General features: G+C 37.2%; 1 protein-coding gene across 1 annotated transcript in view; it reads right to left on the bottom strand.

Annotated features, from left to right (window-relative positions):
• Positions 1 to 17,202, bottom strand: part of Kif26b (kinesin family member 26B) — a 481,849-nt gene that overhangs the window by 212,587 nt on the left and 252,060 nt on the right. The gene's annotated exons all lie outside the window — the stretch shown is intronic.

Below are 17,202 nucleotides of genomic sequence, written 5' to 3'. Positions count from 1 at the left end.
TATGCACATTTTATTCTATCTAATGAAATCTTGAATTCCTAAAAATACAAGAACTAGATTCTGTCCCTTTTACAGAGCCCAGTAGAGTGTTATGCACATTGTAGACATGCAGTAAAAATGTTTTGGTTAACTGTTCAAGTAAACTGGGTTTGGGGTGTGTTGCAATAAGTTCCCAGATTGTCCATTTCATTAAAATAAGCATACATGTTGACAATTCCATTTAGTCAAGGAAAAAAACAAATATATGTTTTTTACAAGTCTGTGGGGGCAGCCTTTGAAAGTTAGGATAATACAAAAGTCAAAGATGCCAGTTACTTTTGGCTGTGCTTAGCCCCACCTGGAATTCAGGTAACCACAAAAAGCATGATTTCATTCTGGCACAAAGGATAACTTTGTTTAATCCATGATAGCTCTCACTGCAGGTAGGGGTATTAATAATATATACTAAATATTAATAATACATACTAAATGCCTAAAGATGATGCCAATCAATTCTGCTAATCTAAACCCCCTTTAAATGGATGCCACCAAAGAAAATTGAACCACAAAAATCTCCACATTAAAGCCAGTTAATGGCTTGATTTTAATTGAGATGAGAGGCAAAGCAATTTCAAGTCAAGGTGAATCATCCCTGCCTGACATTGTCCCCTGAGTAACACAAAACAGGAGCACAGCAGAAAGACTAAAGGTAACATTCCTGCATTGGAATCTAGTTTTGGTGCTCAGCTATGGGGCCAAGCTGAGAGAGGAGGGAGGTACTAAGTTGCAACCAGTCTCTTCTTTACTGTCCCTTAGGGGAAAGACATCAAGCATAGCCATCCTTCTTGTCTAACCCAGCTGATGGGAAGAACAGAATGACAAAAATATACTCATATACAGCACAGTGTGCATATATAATATACATTTAAATACATATATGTATATAGTATATGTATTTATATTTAAATAACTACTTTAGCAAGTAGTTTTGATTGCTAATGCAGTATTTCCCCTGTAAGAACTCTTAATTTAATAGTCCAGATGCAAACTGCTAAAAGAACATAGCAAGCCAAAATAATGTATAAAAAAATAAAAGGAAGGAAGAAGGAAGGAAATAAGGAAGGAAGGAAGGAAGGAAGGAAGGAAAGAAGGAAGGAAATAAGGAAGGAAGGAAGGAAGGAAGGAAGGAAGGAAGGAAGGAAGGAAGGAAACTGAACTTTTACTGGTAGTTCTACTGCCAGACTTTATAACTTTTTAATAAAGAGAAATGTTACTCAACTCACAAGTGTCGCTCTTTCTAACTAAATATTTCAGGCAGTAACTTTCTAAGCCTCAATTCCCTCTTTTGACAAAAGCTCCATTATTTTCAGCAAGGACTTCCTTATTTTCCCATTCTTTTCCTTAACCTCTTTGGGTTCTTATAAAAACGGCATACTACTCCTGGGACATGTTGCAATGGTTCATCTCTCAGGAGAGTGAAAAACTCCTCCCTTGTGGGCTGCCACCTGCTCCATAAAAAGGATGCCTGGAATAAGGCCGTACCTCTTTTGTGATGAGAATGAAGGCAAGCCAATCCTCAGGAGCAATGAGGTGTTAGGGAAGGACACAGAGGGGGAGTAGATACATCCTCCCTCTTCTTCTCAAAACCAATGACCTCCTCTGTCTGATTCACTGTCAGTAACCAAGGAAAGTGATTTATGGTAACTCCCTGGTTCTGTTTTTCATCCAAGAATCACTGGAGACAGGATCTTCATGGAAAACAAAAATACCCTCATGACAGAGGGATAGGAGGGAAAGGTGAAAGGCAGAAATGAAATTGAGTTGGAAGTTTCTGACAATTCCAAATCTTTAGAAAGAAATTTAAAGAATTCTAGAAGGGTGTTCCTCACCTGTACTCCTGCCCAACTTCCTGGGAAAGTGGAAAGGCATAGGTGACTATAGGTCAAAGGGCAATTGCTTCAGGGGTGTTCAACCTGGTTCTTAACTATATTTCACAGAAGAGCTTGGATCTAACGGATCATGCAGGCCATTATTACAGGCAGGAGCCACTGGTGTGAGAGCTGTCACCCATCCATTTTAAGCCAGACTAACATATCCACCAGGTGGGGTCTTTTAGGGATTTAGATCCAGTGGGTTCCATCTTGGAGCCAGGAGACTGACAAACAACTGGGAAATGTAGGGCTCTAGTTGTTTGTAATTACTCAAGAACCAAACACTAGTGTGCTTCAACAATAGAAAAAAAAAATTTTTTTTTCTTAAGGAACGAGATTTTCATCTCAAACTCTCAGGACAACCCCAACCATCATTTTTAAGAAGGAGAACAGGCATCTCAGCCTAGCTAAACACTCCATGGACCACCACCTTAATAATGAAGCTGAAACACAGAAGAAACAGCTTACATCCTCTTCATCATCCCTTACCCCTTCCTTCTTTACTACCACCAAACAGGTGGTGTAAAGATCTAACATTTAACTGAATTTACTTTATCATGTGATGCTAAAAAATGTTAATGATGTTTGGCAAATTCTCAGATAATTCCAAACTGTCCAAGGTCCAATGGCCTCTAGCTTCTTTTTGAGCAAAGTCAGCCATTTTTACCATCTTAAGTAATATGGCACATGGTTGGATCCAAGACCCTGAATGACTTCATTATTTAGATGAATGCAAAACAAAAGTCAAGGGTTAGACAAGTCTTCTTCTTGAATCTAGTGTCAGTCATTTAAGGAGAGCTTTAAAAGCATTTATGGGAAAAAGCAATCAAGTGTTTAAATCAAGATCTTCACAATTTTCTGCCACACATTTACCTTTCCTTCAGGAAACAAAATAGAGGGAAATGTTCGTGGTTGAAAATCTTTCCTTTTATTCCCATGGCTAGCTTTATTTACTTTGTACATCCCAGACACAAAATTTCCTTCAGATAGCCATCATTTAAAACATTCCCTTAAAATAGCATAGTGTTGTATTCTACTTCCCCTGATCCTTTCTTCGTCTGGGTTTATTTATTCCTTTGTTATATAGAAACAAGAAAAGAAACATCCGTTCACTGTAGAGCAGACCTGGTTGCCCGTGTGCAGACATTTGTTCATTCAGCTGTTACAGACATAAAAGACAGCACAAACCCAAGGCTTTTTATCTAGAAAAAAAAATATTCCCATCAATCTAAATCGGAGACTCTTACACTGAGGTCCAGAGATTGGCTGAAAGGAGTGTATAAACACCTTGGAAATATACACCACATGTTGCATGTTTGGGCATTTTTCTGATGAGCAGGTCTACTATTTTCTGAGATGCTTGTGCAAGGGGTCTTCTGTTTGCCCTCTAATCCGCTCCGCACTCTCTCTATCTCTGTGCCTGGGAGTGACTGATGCAAGCTGCCTCCACAGATGCCAATAGTTTGGATCTTAATTGTCCTGCAAAGGCTCACATGTTACAGGTTCAGTTTCCAGCTTGGTGCTGTGAGCTCCTGACTGTGCTTTCATGCTGCTTTCTCTCTTCTCACATGGTCATGTACTCAGGCCAGGGAATAGGAGCTGCTCACCAGAAGTTTCCTCACCTCTCACTTGCTAGAGGAAGAAACAGAGTACTGCAGGTAATCTGCAGCTCTGGGGCCTGGCCAGCCTGTAGCAGTGGGCAAGTGGCTCATATTAGTACAATTCTTGTCCTTTTGCTTTGTGCCATAGCTATTGCCCTCTGTTAGCTGGCTTTTCCTTGACATGAATTGCTATATTTGATCTTGGTGTCCCCTCTAGGACAAAACTTCAGTATTTGTCTTCTGTATATTGGTACCATAACCTAATTTCATCAAGAAACACCCTGTGTTGAACACAGGTGTGCATGCATGCACACATGCATGTGATCACTGGGTCAGGAGGAGGAGACACACTTCAGTCTGTCTGTCCATTGTCTCCCAAGGCATGCACACTCTTTCCATCTCCACTGAAACAGCCCAATGCTATAGGGTCTTCCATGATTCAGTAGTAGCATCATGGAAATCAGAGACCATCATACTTTTTCCTTCACATTTTTTATTAGATCTTTATGGTTATACACAGTAGTTCATCCCGACATGCATGAAAATCAATTTTAGTTCAAGATTGAGACCAGCAATATTTTTGAATGTACATTTTAAATTCTTAGTACTTACTTCCTAGTAGTTGACTTGTGCTTCTCTCCTCTTAAGAGATGTAGTGTTATGATTTGGATCTTAAATGTCCCCTAAAGACCTATAAGTTAACCTGTGGCACTACTGGGAAAAGGTGGAACCTTTAAGAGGTGGGGCTTAGTGGAAGGAAGTTAGGTCATTAGGAGCATGTCCTTGGGACCCCAGTCCCTTCTCTCCCTTTGCTTCCTGGTTGCCACAAGGTAAGCAGCTCTTCTACTAGTGTTCCTGTCTTGATGTAGGAGGCCCAAAGTAATAGACTGAAAGCTCTGAAACCATGAGCCAAAAATGTAAAATATGCCCAGTCTAAATTTTTTAGGAAGTTATCACAAAACATTATGGAGACTGGCTCTTAAATAGCATTGTCTAGGGAAAAACATGAGCAGGTTCTTGTGACAGCATTCTATCTATCAGCCATTCTGTTTGCTCCAATTTCCATGTGACTCCCTCCATTCTCAATGATATTCCTCGAACCTGCAGAATTTTACAAAATTCTTCCACCATTTCTAGTCAAAATCTCCTGCCTTTAAGATACCTAAAGTTAAATCCTGAGACACTAATGAAAATATAGAATATCTGCATTTCATCTCTAATTAAAATATCATCTGGTAACAGCCCACCACTGATATTATACATCCAACACCTCAAAGAGCAACGATGAAACCAGAAGATGGAGCACAGAACTCTCAGCTGTCTTGAAAGCCACAGGGTGGTGTCCTTGGGGAGGCTCTGATCAGTCCTACTTGAAGCTTAAGCAACTCAAGGTAATTGGAACAAAAGATGACAATAATTTCTTTCCTCCTTGTTGTGTTTCTCTCAACAAATTACTACTGCCCACTGTTGGATGGCACTCTGGCTCACCAATGCATGCTTACTGACTATACCATTAGCTGGTTTGATTGTTTATAAGATTAAGAGATCAAGGCTGCCTTCATAACAAAGCCGAACCAGAAAAATCAGTCTAGATTTTTTAGCATATCACTCCTAAGTAATCTAGGCTTCTAAACTCATCCCAAACACTGTTTAGAATTGAGGCAAGAATATTTTTTCTTCAAGGTCTGCTTAGCCTTGAGAGAGAAGACAGCTATTAGATACATCATGTCCTCAGTGAATGGAAAGGCTCTTAGTTTCCACTGATTTCTCTTGTGAGAACAAAAAGACCCATATCCCCCATCTACCATGTTGGATCTTCTCCAACTGTCCCAGGCAGAGTGAGATGCTTTCTTGGGTCCCCACCAATCTGCTCTTATCTTTGTAAGAACCCTTGTGCTTTTGATAATTTTATGTCTGTCACCAACATGTCTAAGAAGCAGGGGCCTTTCCCATCTTTGTGTCTCCCATTCTGAGCATGGCACGAATGCAGAAGTTTTCAAGAAAAGTCTGTTGAGTTAATTTCAGTTGTGATGATCAACTAATTCTCAGGAGACCTCAAAGCTGTGTACCTGGTCTTACCCACCATCCTCCTGTGGCTCAATGCTCTCTGTTTTTGGAAGAAAGGGTAGGTGGGCCTCTTTCCATAATGTCTGTATTTTACATGTAATTTTACCTCCTGATTCCACTTTACAAAATGACTTTACAAGAATTTTTCCTGCAGTCTTTCTTTTTCTGTGTTCTAAGGGATGAGCAAATATTTTTAAACATATTGCCTCTTGCCGCCAACATCATCATCATCATCACCATCATTGAGATGGGGTTACACTGTGTTACCTAGGCTGACCCCGAATACTTGGGCTCAAGCAATCCTCCTGCCTCAACCTCCTCAGTAGCTGGGACTATAGGTGTATACTACTACCACACCTGGCTTGATATGGCCTCAAAGGGTACAAAGGTTGAATTAAACAAGAATAAGTTCTGGCAATCTACTGCAGTGTTGACGGGCTTTTTGTTTTGTTTTGTTTTTGTTTTAATCATCCATTTTCTTACTTCTCATTTTATTTTTATTAAAATGTATTAATTATCACCTATTAATTGGGTTCAGTGTGATACTTCAGTAGATGCATACAGCACACACTGATCAAATCCAGACTCCCATTATCTACCCTTCCTCTCTCTACTTCCCAATTTCTATTCTACATTGAAGTTGACTTTATTATTTCTTTAAACTTCCATATAAAAGATAACATGTGATACTTGTCATTCTGTGTCTGGCTTGTTCTACTCAACATAATATAATATCCCCTAGTTCTATTCATTTTGCTGTAAATGATGGGATTTTATTCTTCTTTTTGGCTGAATAATACTCCATTGTATATGTGTGCCACATTTTCTTTATTCATTCATCCTTTAATAGGTACCTAAAATCTGCAACCAACTGATTGTTAACAAAGGCACCAAAAATGTACCTCTCCAATAAATGGTGCTGGAAAATTATATATCCATATGCAGAGGATAGAAACTTGACCCATATCTCTAATTTGCTTCAGAAAGAAAGAAAAAGAAAGAAAGAAAGAGAGAGAGAGAAAGACATAAATGTAAGATTCTAAACTACCAGAGGAAAACATTTGAGGGCATTGATATAGGCAATGATTTTGGGGGGTATGAACCCCAAAGCACAGGAAACAAAAGCAAAAATAGATAAATGGGAATACATTGAATTAAAAAGTTTCTGCACAGAAGTATGGGTTTTTTATTCCACTCTTGCAACTGCTTCTGGTTTTGCTGCTTTAGAACTTTGCTCTCATTTCAACTTTAGAACTTAGTCCTTCTCGCAGTTCAGGTGACCTCAAAGCACCCATTCATTCTCTCATCAACTCAGTCAATCCTAAAATTCTTTAAACCCAGGGCCTTTTCATTTACACATTCTGTGCCATCTTCCTGGTGACTAGTACACAGATGTGTTATGTAAGCAATGGGTTCGATGTCAGTGTAGTCTTGAGGAAGGCATGGGTATTTGGCTGTGTTGACTGTTTCTCTCAGTACATTCCAGAGTAAGCAAGGAGGAACACAGGTAAGATAACATAACTACTGAACTTCAGCCACCAGTCCAAAGCAGGTGAGAAAGATTTAGAATATAATAACAAGGTGGGGAAGGAAGAGGAGTTAGAAACCCACCTGAAAAAAAAAAAAAAAAAACGAAACCAAAACAGAGGAGATAGGTGGACAGCTGGACTTTCCAGAAACTACCGATTAGCCCACTTTGGTTTGTGTTTTTTTCCTATGCAGGATGGAAATAATTGGCTGTTTGCAAACAACATGCAGAAAGAGGAAATGTTTGAGCTAAAGCTATAATTAGTTTGTCAGTGCCGTGTGTCTATGATGTGTGTACAAAGAGAAATGCATTCCTGCTGCAATAACTTCCTTTTCCCTCTCTGCCATCTCTTTCCAAAATGGGCCTGAATAATAGAAGACCAATGGAAGTAAGACAGCAGTGAGTCATTTGGTAAGACTGACTTGCGACATGGTCCTATCAACTGAGCTGTAAAACCATGAAGAGTTTTATCATCAACCGTTCCAAACACTGATGGAAGTAATAAGCCTAGGAAAATTATAGCGTGGAGAGATTTAATTCTATGCCTTTATTTGCAGGCTAAGGACGCTAACATTTCTCCTAACCGGGCTCGCGTCATATTTGATGAATGTTCAAACATGATTGTACCAGTAGCATTTTCTCTGAAAATTGCAGCGATTACTCATTAGTAAATGAGGGCCCTTGGGCAAGAATCTGGTCAGAAGACGGGGTACTGTGTTACCAACAGATGCAACAAATTAATCCTGAAAGTTTGGCACTTAGAATGGGGATTAAAGTGTTGCAATTAAAATGTACATGTACAAGATTATATCCATTACTGCTCCTAAAAAATTTATTTGACCTTTCTATTGCAAGTCTTCTACCCTAGACTCAAAGAAATTAAAAGTGCATGAAGACAGACCTAATATATCTTCATGAACACACAGGTGGAAAGAGACATTGACAACAAACATGGCTAGCAGGCTGCAAATGGAGCCTGGAATATAGTCTTCTGTCAGTCGCTGATTGGTAGAGCTTGGACAAATGAAGCAACCATCTGGTTGTTCTTCCTAACCACAGAACAACAATAGGCTAGGAAGGCCATTTCCTTTCTTTAGAGATTTCTTGTAAGCTAAATAGCTGGTGTCTTTGTACCACTATCAACTTAGTGTGGCTGGTGTCTTTCTAGCACTTGGAACATAGCCTACGGTGAACAGATAACAGCTTGAGAACAACACTACCGGCACTTGAATGAGCTCTGTCACTTGCTGTGTAACCTTGGGAAAGATGCTCAAGTCCTTTATTTCTCAGTTTCCTTGTTTATACAACAGATAGGTAAGGATCAAATGTGTTGAATCACATAAAACCATTCGAATAGTTCTTGACCCACCAGCACTTAAAAATATCAACTAGTAAAAATTATGCAAAATGTCCTTGGGGAAAACTCAAGTATCTACATAATACCTTAAAAACATGAAAAGAAATTTGGAACTTTCTAGAAAAGGAGGGGATGCACCTTCCTGTGACTAATTCCATTCCCACCCTAGAGAATATGTGCCCAAGGGGACATGGTCTACAATATTCATGGTGGCAACTTTTGCAAGAGACAAATATTGGAATGATAATGAGTGGGAGAGAATAAATAAGAAGTGAAATTTCCAGAGTATAGAATATTATTAAAATGAATTGATTTTGAAAATATAATAGTGCACGAGAAATGAAAGATTGCAATAGGAAATTTATAGTATGATATCATTTGTAAAAGGTTTAAAAAGGTGACCTAATATTCCATGTTGCTTATAGATACATGTCTATGTTATAAGAGGAATAAACACCATATTCAGAATAATAGCTACTTCTAGCGGGGAAGGGGAGTAAGGGAGGGCAGGTGGCTTCAACTATTCTGTCATATTTTATTTCTTTAAAAAATGATCAGAAAAACATATAACTACACATTATTATTTGATAATTGTTTTCTTATTTTGTTCTATTTACATATTGCATGTGTAAAATATCACTTAATTTGAAAAAAACAATCTAAGCTGTACTTTTTTCTTGTCCTCTGTGATGCTCTAACAACATAAGGTCACATACATAGAAAACAGTTATTTTTTTTTAATCTTCCAGCCTCCTTTCCTAGGAAAATTCATTAACAAAAGCTTTCCTTATATATCTCCTAATGGACTAAAAATTTTCTTTTTAGCTTTAGTAACCAACGTTGTACATCCATGATATATTTAGATAACGGTTCATTCTCTCATTAAAAAGCATTTATGCAGCCTCTTGAGTATGTACAGCTCAGTGCCAAGGGTTGGAAAATGATAACAGGGTTACATTATAAAAGGAGACTGGCTATTGCAGCTTCATTAAAAATTAAAGTATTTTGGTAACTCAGTTTATACTTTAAAATTATAGAATTTTAGAGTTCTTAAAGATCACTAACACCAAAAACCCTAATGGAAGGATGAGTAAAACACACAGAATAATTTTAGCAGAAGAATTTAAACAACTGAATAACACATAAAAACTATCAATCACATGGACAATTATAAAAGGTAAAAAGTAAATGAGATATCATTTAAAACTATCAAAAGACAGTTTAATATTCAGTATTGGTATGGATTCTGCAAATTGGGCACTCACATGGCACTAGAGTATAATATGGCTATATGTACTAAGCACCTTGAAAATATCAGTATACCTTGACTCAGTGATTCTCCTACTAGGCTTATAGACTAAGGGAATAAGTAGAGACATACACAAAAATTTACATGCAAGGATATTCATGGCAACATCATCTATCATAGCAAAACACTTAACTAGATAGCAGTGGGGTATTCATTAAATAAATATAATACACATAATATGATCATCTAATAGCTTCACATATATTTACTTTTTAGTTTACATTAAACGACATAGGCAAATGTTCAAGATAACCTCAGTAGATATAATATTCCAAACACACACAAATCTAATTCTGCAGTTGTCTCTCAGTATCCATGAGGGATTCCTTCCAGAACCCCGCCTGCAAATACTCAAATCCACAGATGCTCAAGTTCCTTATCTAAAAGGGTGTGGTTTTTGCATGTAACCTATGTACATCCTCCTCAGATACTTTAAGTCATCTCTAGATTACTCATGATGCCTAATACAATTTAAAGTTATGTAAATAGTTGTTATACCATATTGTTTAGGGAATAATTACATGGAAATAGTCTGTACCTGTTCAGTACAGATGTTATTTATTTATTTATCTGGAATATTTTCTACCTGCAGGTGGCTTAATCCACAGGCATGAAGGCTGCCAATATGGGAGGTGGACTCTACATACACGAAAAAAAGACTGAAAGAAAACACTCTAAAATGTCACTAATGGTTTTCATTGACTCCTGGAATCAGGGTACCTTTTTCCTTTAGACCCTGATACAGCTCTCAAAAGTTTTTCAGTAGCCTGGCTTTGCAGTTAAAATGAAATGTAAATGATCAGAAAATTACAGAAATTTAGATCTAGGAAGAACTCCTTCCTTTTCATAGAAGGAAAGAAGTTAAGTGAAGGTCACAACACCACTAAAAGTTTGAATGTCTTTCTAGAACTGGGCAGTCAGGATCTGCGGGAAACTAGGGAAGAGCAGACAGGCCTCTGTGGGCCCCAGACCAGCCTGGCTCCAGGACTCTGCACCTCTCTAAGCAATGTTCACACTTTCCCACTTCTTCATGATTTCAGTTTCCTTGAATATCTGTTCCTTTGTCTCCAACCAGGCTCACTTCAATGATTGGGAAAAGAAGGCAGCTAAACAGAGATTCTATTCTCTTGGCATCACCTTCTTAAGCATTTGTTTATATTTCAGCTCTAAGTAGAAATTAACTTAGTATAGTTTCTAAAAAGTGGTAGATGCTCAGGGGTTCAGAACTAATGCAGTTCCATTGAAATCAAGCACAGGGTGTTGTCAAGAGGTAGAATACTAAAGCAGATGTGATCTGGAGCTTTGCTGGAGCAGGCCTGCAAACCACCATCAGCAAGTAGGGACAAAGGCCCCCTAGCAGTAAGTTGATGATGCTTTTTTAAAAGTGCTTAAAAAAAAAAAAAAAACCCATACACATGACACCTAGCATTTATTTCTCCTTGAATTCAAACATTTGTCCCAAATAAGTTAGTTATAATCTAAAGTTGAGACACTAGTTTTACAAAATGGATGAGAGACATCTAGGCATTAATCCACTTTAGAAAACAAAACCCAGCTTGAGAGGTGTTTTTTTTTTTTTTTAAATTTCTTTTTTCATTTAAGGAGAGTTCCCACAATTCTTACAACAGAAAGGAGGAGAAAAGGAAAAAGAAAAAAATGGGGTGGGGTGTTCTCTTCCACTGCTGGTGACTCTCCTAATAGAGAACTAGGGCAGTTTCTGGGGCAGATTGGATCCTTTCCATTGAGGCCTTCTCAATAGTTTTCTCAATGTTTGCCTGAAGCAGGAGTGTGCTGAAAAAGTACTTTCAAATGCATTGTATGAAGGCTCCCAATGGAAGGTATCAAAGGAAAAGACTAACTTCTGTTCAGCCAGGGCTTTCCTACTCTGTTATTGATGCCTTTGAGTACTTCAGAGGGAGACAAAGGGAAGAAAACCTGCTGGGCCAATGTGCTTTATTTCTTCCCATTCACTAACAAGATGTACAGAGAGAAGCATGAATGCATTAGGAAGGGGTAGGTAAGGCCAAAATCGAGCCATATTTTATTTCCACCCTTCTTCAGTTTTACCTCCCTAGATGCTCCAACACAGAGATGCAAGAATTACTTAGAAGAAAAGTAAGAAGGCAGTCTTGAGTGCCACGGTACTGCTTGAATGAAGCCAGGCTGATTAAAGACTGCAGTTGTCCACTTTTTTCCACCGTTTCATTTTCCATGGTTCTAGTTGCCTGTGGTCAACTGTAGTTCTTACATATTGAATACAAACACCCAGAAATAAAGGATTCATAAGTATTTTACATTTTCCTTTCTTTTATTATTTTGTTTTTGGTACCAGAAATTGAACCAAGAAGAGGTTAACAATTGAGCCACGCCTATTTATTTATTTATTTTTGAAACAGGGTTTTACTAAGTTCCTTGGGGCCTTGCTAAATTGCTGAAGCTGGCTTTGAACTTGGGATCCTTCTTCCTAGGCCTTCTGAGTCAGTAGGATTACAGGTGTGCACCACTGTACCTGGCAGTTTATTACATTTTCACCTACAAAAAGATTTTATTGCTTTATTTTTTGTGGTACCATTTACTACTATAGTGCTGCAAAAATATTTTTTGCTTGCTTGGTAAAGTTGTAAATAAATATAAAAATAAATAGAGTTTTTAAATATGTATCTCTCTCTTACCTTTCACATTGATATTTTGGTTCCTTCCTTCAATCTGGTATTATATGGCAAATCACTGGTAGAGTGAATCCCTTTTGAGGCTACAGAATAAATTTATGGTTCTATGTAATGTTTTGAAGAACTAATAATAAAAATTAAAAAAAAAAAATGAAATAGAACCATAAATTTATTCTGTAGGATTCATAAGTTTTAAGTTGCACCCTATTCTGAGTAGTGTGATGAAATCTCATACCATCCCACTTCATCCTACCTGGGACATGAATCCTGCTGCCCAGTGTATCCATGGTATATATAATACCCACCCATTGGTCACTGAGTAGCTGTTGTGGTTATCAGATCAAATATCATGGTATCACAGTGTTTGTGCTCAACTTAACTCTTAATAGCCCAATAGAGCATTACAATGCCTATGCCATTCACTTCACTTTATCTCATTACATAGGCATTGTACTATCTCACATCATCACAAGGATGAATACAGTACCGTAAGATGTTTTGACAATATTCATATAACTTTTATTACAGTATACTACAATAAATTTTCTAATTTGTTATTAGCTGTTAACTTCTTACTGTATCTTATTTATAAATTAAATTTTAAAGAACAACCCTTTAAACCAAATCTTTAACATTAAAGCCACTCATGGCTATGTCAGATAGTGGGAGCTATCCAGTCTGTTTATAGAGGAACTGTTGTGGTAATAATTGACTTGAAAATGAGATCTGCACTACAGATTCAGTAGTGAGTGGTGGAAGTAAGTGAGTTTACAAAATGTATTAGATACCAAGCACAATGTCAAATGTGACTTTTTAAAAATAGTTCTTACAAGACTTTGTTGTGGTTTATGTTGTTACCTGGTTAAAGATGGTTCAAGCAAAACCAACATTGTGGAATTGTCTAAATTTCTCAAATAATAAGTAATATGCAATAAAAAAATGTTTTGTAGTTGTCAATGAACAACTTGACTTTATTTTTATGTGGTACTAAGGATCAAACCCAGCACCCTACACATGCCACACAAGTGCTCTGCCACTGAGTCACAGCCTCAGCCTCTCTAAATTAAATTTTGTCATAGGAAAAAACATAATATCCATAGGGTTTGGTAATATCCCTGATCAGGCATCCACTGGGGGTGTTGGAAGGTATCTCCCACAAATAAAAAGGGGGACTACCCTGTAACATTATGGCAAGAACCTCAATAGAGTATTATAAGGAGACTCTGTTCTATATAGTACAACAGAACAGCTCCATTCTTCACTCACAAAATTTCTAGTAGCTCAAAAAGGGACCCCAGGATCTTAAAAATTAAAAAGAAATTTCCCTGCTGGGACTAAAAGATCTGACCAGAACAACTGTAAGAGGAAAAGTTTATTTGGGGCCTCACAGTTTCAGAGGTCTCAATCCACAGACAGTATACTTCATTTCTGGGGGCTCCAGGTAAGGCTGACCATCATGGCAGAAGAGTGTGGCAAAGGGAAGAAGTTCACATGATGATCAGGAAGCAGAGAAAGAGATCTCCACTTGCCAGATACAAATATACAGGTTGAATCATTCTTCTTAAACTGATTGGCCTTCTTTCAGCTCACATCCTTCAAATTTATGTGAGTTACCTTTACTCCAAAGGTTACCTAAACCCAACAGAGACACCATTCAGTCCAGAGGTTACCCAAACCTAACCATCCCAAACCCTTGGTAGGTTTTGTGGCCCATTCCCTGCTTGAACATGATAATGGTATTCACCGTAATTTTTATATACACAATTTCAGAATGATATCACTTCCACATTAAAGCATACTGAGGCTTTTGTTATAGTATCAATTCCTAGAATTAAAGTAAGCTACATTTTCAACTTAATGACCATAATTATTTTGGCTGCTGCCAAAGTTTTTGGGCTTCAATTTCATTATTAACAATCTGGGGGACTTGTTAGAATCTCAGCTATCATCTGTAATTCATGATCCTGATATCAGACAAAGTAGAATCCAGGCAAAAAAAAAAAAATCTTAAACAAGACAATACTAAAAGCCACAATTCATAGCAAAAATATAACAATTATTAATATTTTAATGCAAATACATAATAACCATTTCAAAAAAGCAAAACTTCATGAGCTGCAAAGAGAAATATGCAGAAATATACTAATAATAGGAACCTTTCACCTAGAGTTGGGATTTCAGGTGAAAGAAAGGATGAGGTGCTCTTTTGGGGGGCAGACAATTTAAGGGGATGATGAAAACTCAGGAAAAATATTTTAATGCAATAGTTTAAAAGAATTAATGCAAAAAAAACCACAATGAATGATGTGAAAATTTTGTATAAAGACAGAATCAGTATTACTGACTTTTTATTTGTTCTTTTTAGATATCCATGTCAGTAGAGTGTATTTTGACATATTATACCATTATGGTTTGGATGTGAGGTGTCCCTTAAAAGCTCACATGTGAGACAATGTGATAGGGTTCAGAGGGGAGATGATTGGGTTGTGAGAGTCTTAACCCCATCAGTGAATTAATCCCTGATAGGGATTAACTGAAGTGGTAGGTAGCTGGAGGAGGTGGGAATTGGGGGCATGGCTTTGGGGTATATATTTGTATCTGGCAAGTGGAAACCTCTCTCTCTGATCATCATGTGAGCTGCTTCCCTTTGCCACACTCCTCTGCCATGATGGTCAGCCTCACCTGGAGCCCTCAGGAATGAAGTCTGCCGTCATGGATTGAGACCTCTGAAACTATGAGCCCCCAAATAAACTTTTCCTCTTATTATTGTTCTGGTCAGGTCTTTTAGTCCCAGCAGTGAAAAAGCTGACTAAAACATATGCATACATGGAATATAATTTATTCTAATTAGAATCCCATTTTTATGGGACATGATATGGAGTTACACTGGTCATGTCTTCATATACAAGCAGAGAAAAGTTATTTCGGATACATTCTACTGTCTTTCCCATCCCCAACATTACTGATTTTTCCTTTTGCCTCAGGTCCCCATATTGCTCATCATGGCACTGCTTTAACCTGCCACTCTTAGCCTAAGACAAACCAAGAAGGCTGTAGGGAACCTAAATATAGGGTGATTAGTAAAATAGATTTTTTAGTGTGCTAGAACAACTCAATTTCTACATGCAAAGGAATGTTGTTGGACTTTCCTTTGACCTCATCCCATAACAAAAATTTAACCTAAATATAAGCATTCAAACTATCCAACTCTTAGGGGAAAAAAAAAAACAGGTAAAATTTCAAGGCTTAGGATTGAGTAAGGGATTCTTAAATATGAACTAAAATCACGAACAATAGAAGAAAAATAGGAAAAATAGATAAAAGATTTTGTGTATAAAAGAATATTATCAAGAAAGTAAAAAGACAATTAACACTATGGGAGAAATAATTGCAAGTCATATATCTAATAAGTGTTTAATATTCAGAATATTTAAAGAACTCCTGAACTCAACAACAAAAAGACAATTTAAAAAGTGGATGATGTGAATAGACATTTATCCAAAGATATTCAAATAGCCAATAAGAACACATGAAGAGATGATCAATATCATTAGTAATTAGGGAAATGCAAACCAAAATCACAGTGAGATACCACCTCATGCCTATTAGGATGGCTGTAATTGAAGAGAAAATAAATGTCAATGAGAATGTGAAAAAATGGCAGCACTCACACACTGCTGATGGAAATGTAAAATGGTGCAGTTTTTGTGAAAGACAGATGAGCAATTCTTCAAAAAGCCAAAGATGGAATTAGCATATGACTTAGCAGTTCTGCTCACAGGCATATACCCAAAAGATGTCAGCACAGCGACTCATAAGATCCTTGTATGATGATGTTCATATAGAAGCCTTTTTCAATAATACTGCCTAAGGTGAAACCAACCCAGATGTCCTTGCACAAATAAACAGATAAACAAAATGTAGTATATAATACAAGGGTACCATCTTTGGGCATAAAAAGGAGTGAAATTCTGATACATATTACAACATGAATTAACCTTGAAAACATTATGCTGACTAAAAAAATATAGACACAAAAAGAAAAAATACTGTATGATTTCACTCATGAAATGTCCAGAACAGACAAATCTGTAGAAAAAAAAATAGGTAAGAGGTTATCAAGTGAATGGGGAGTTATTGCTTAATGGTTAGAGAGTTTCTGTTTGGGGTGATGAAAAAGTTTTAGAAAGCAATAGTGGTGATAGTTGTACAAGATTGTGATTGTAATTAATGCCACTGAATTGTATACTTAAAAATGGTCAGATTGCTCGGTCTGGTGGCACATGCCTATAATCCCAAAGACTTGGGCGACTGAGGCAGGAGGATCACAAGTTTGAGTATAGCCTGGACAACTTAGGACTCTGTCTCAAGATAAAATAAAAAAGTCCAGGGGTGTAGCTCAGTGGTAAAGCAACCTGGGTTTAGTACCCAGTATGGAAAAATTAAAGTTAGAATTACACGTTTTATGTTATATGTATTTCACCATCATAAATATATGTTTTAAAACAAAGCTCAATCTTCTGGATACATACTTTGCATCCAGATGACAAAGGATACACTTTCTCAAGTGTAGTTCCTAAGAATTCACACACACAAAAAAAGATAAATTAAAAGATTTTGTGCATAAGTGGAAAATACAAATCCATATTGCAGAATTTCTAAAATAAAATGTTAATAAAAGACTGCATATCAAAATCTATAAAATGCAATTAAAGCAATGTATAGTGGAAAATTCATAACCTGAATATTTATGACAATAAA

The sequence above is a fragment of the Urocitellus parryii genome, chromosome 9, assembly GCF_045843805.1.
Source record: "Urocitellus parryii isolate mUroPar1 chromosome 9, mUroPar1.hap1, whole genome shotgun sequence".
Classification (NCBI taxonomy): Eukaryota; Metazoa; Chordata; class Mammalia; order Rodentia; family Sciuridae; genus Urocitellus; species Urocitellus parryii.
The sequence above is the reverse complement of the archived record's forward strand: the minus strand, read 5'-3'. Positions and strand labels throughout refer to the sequence as shown.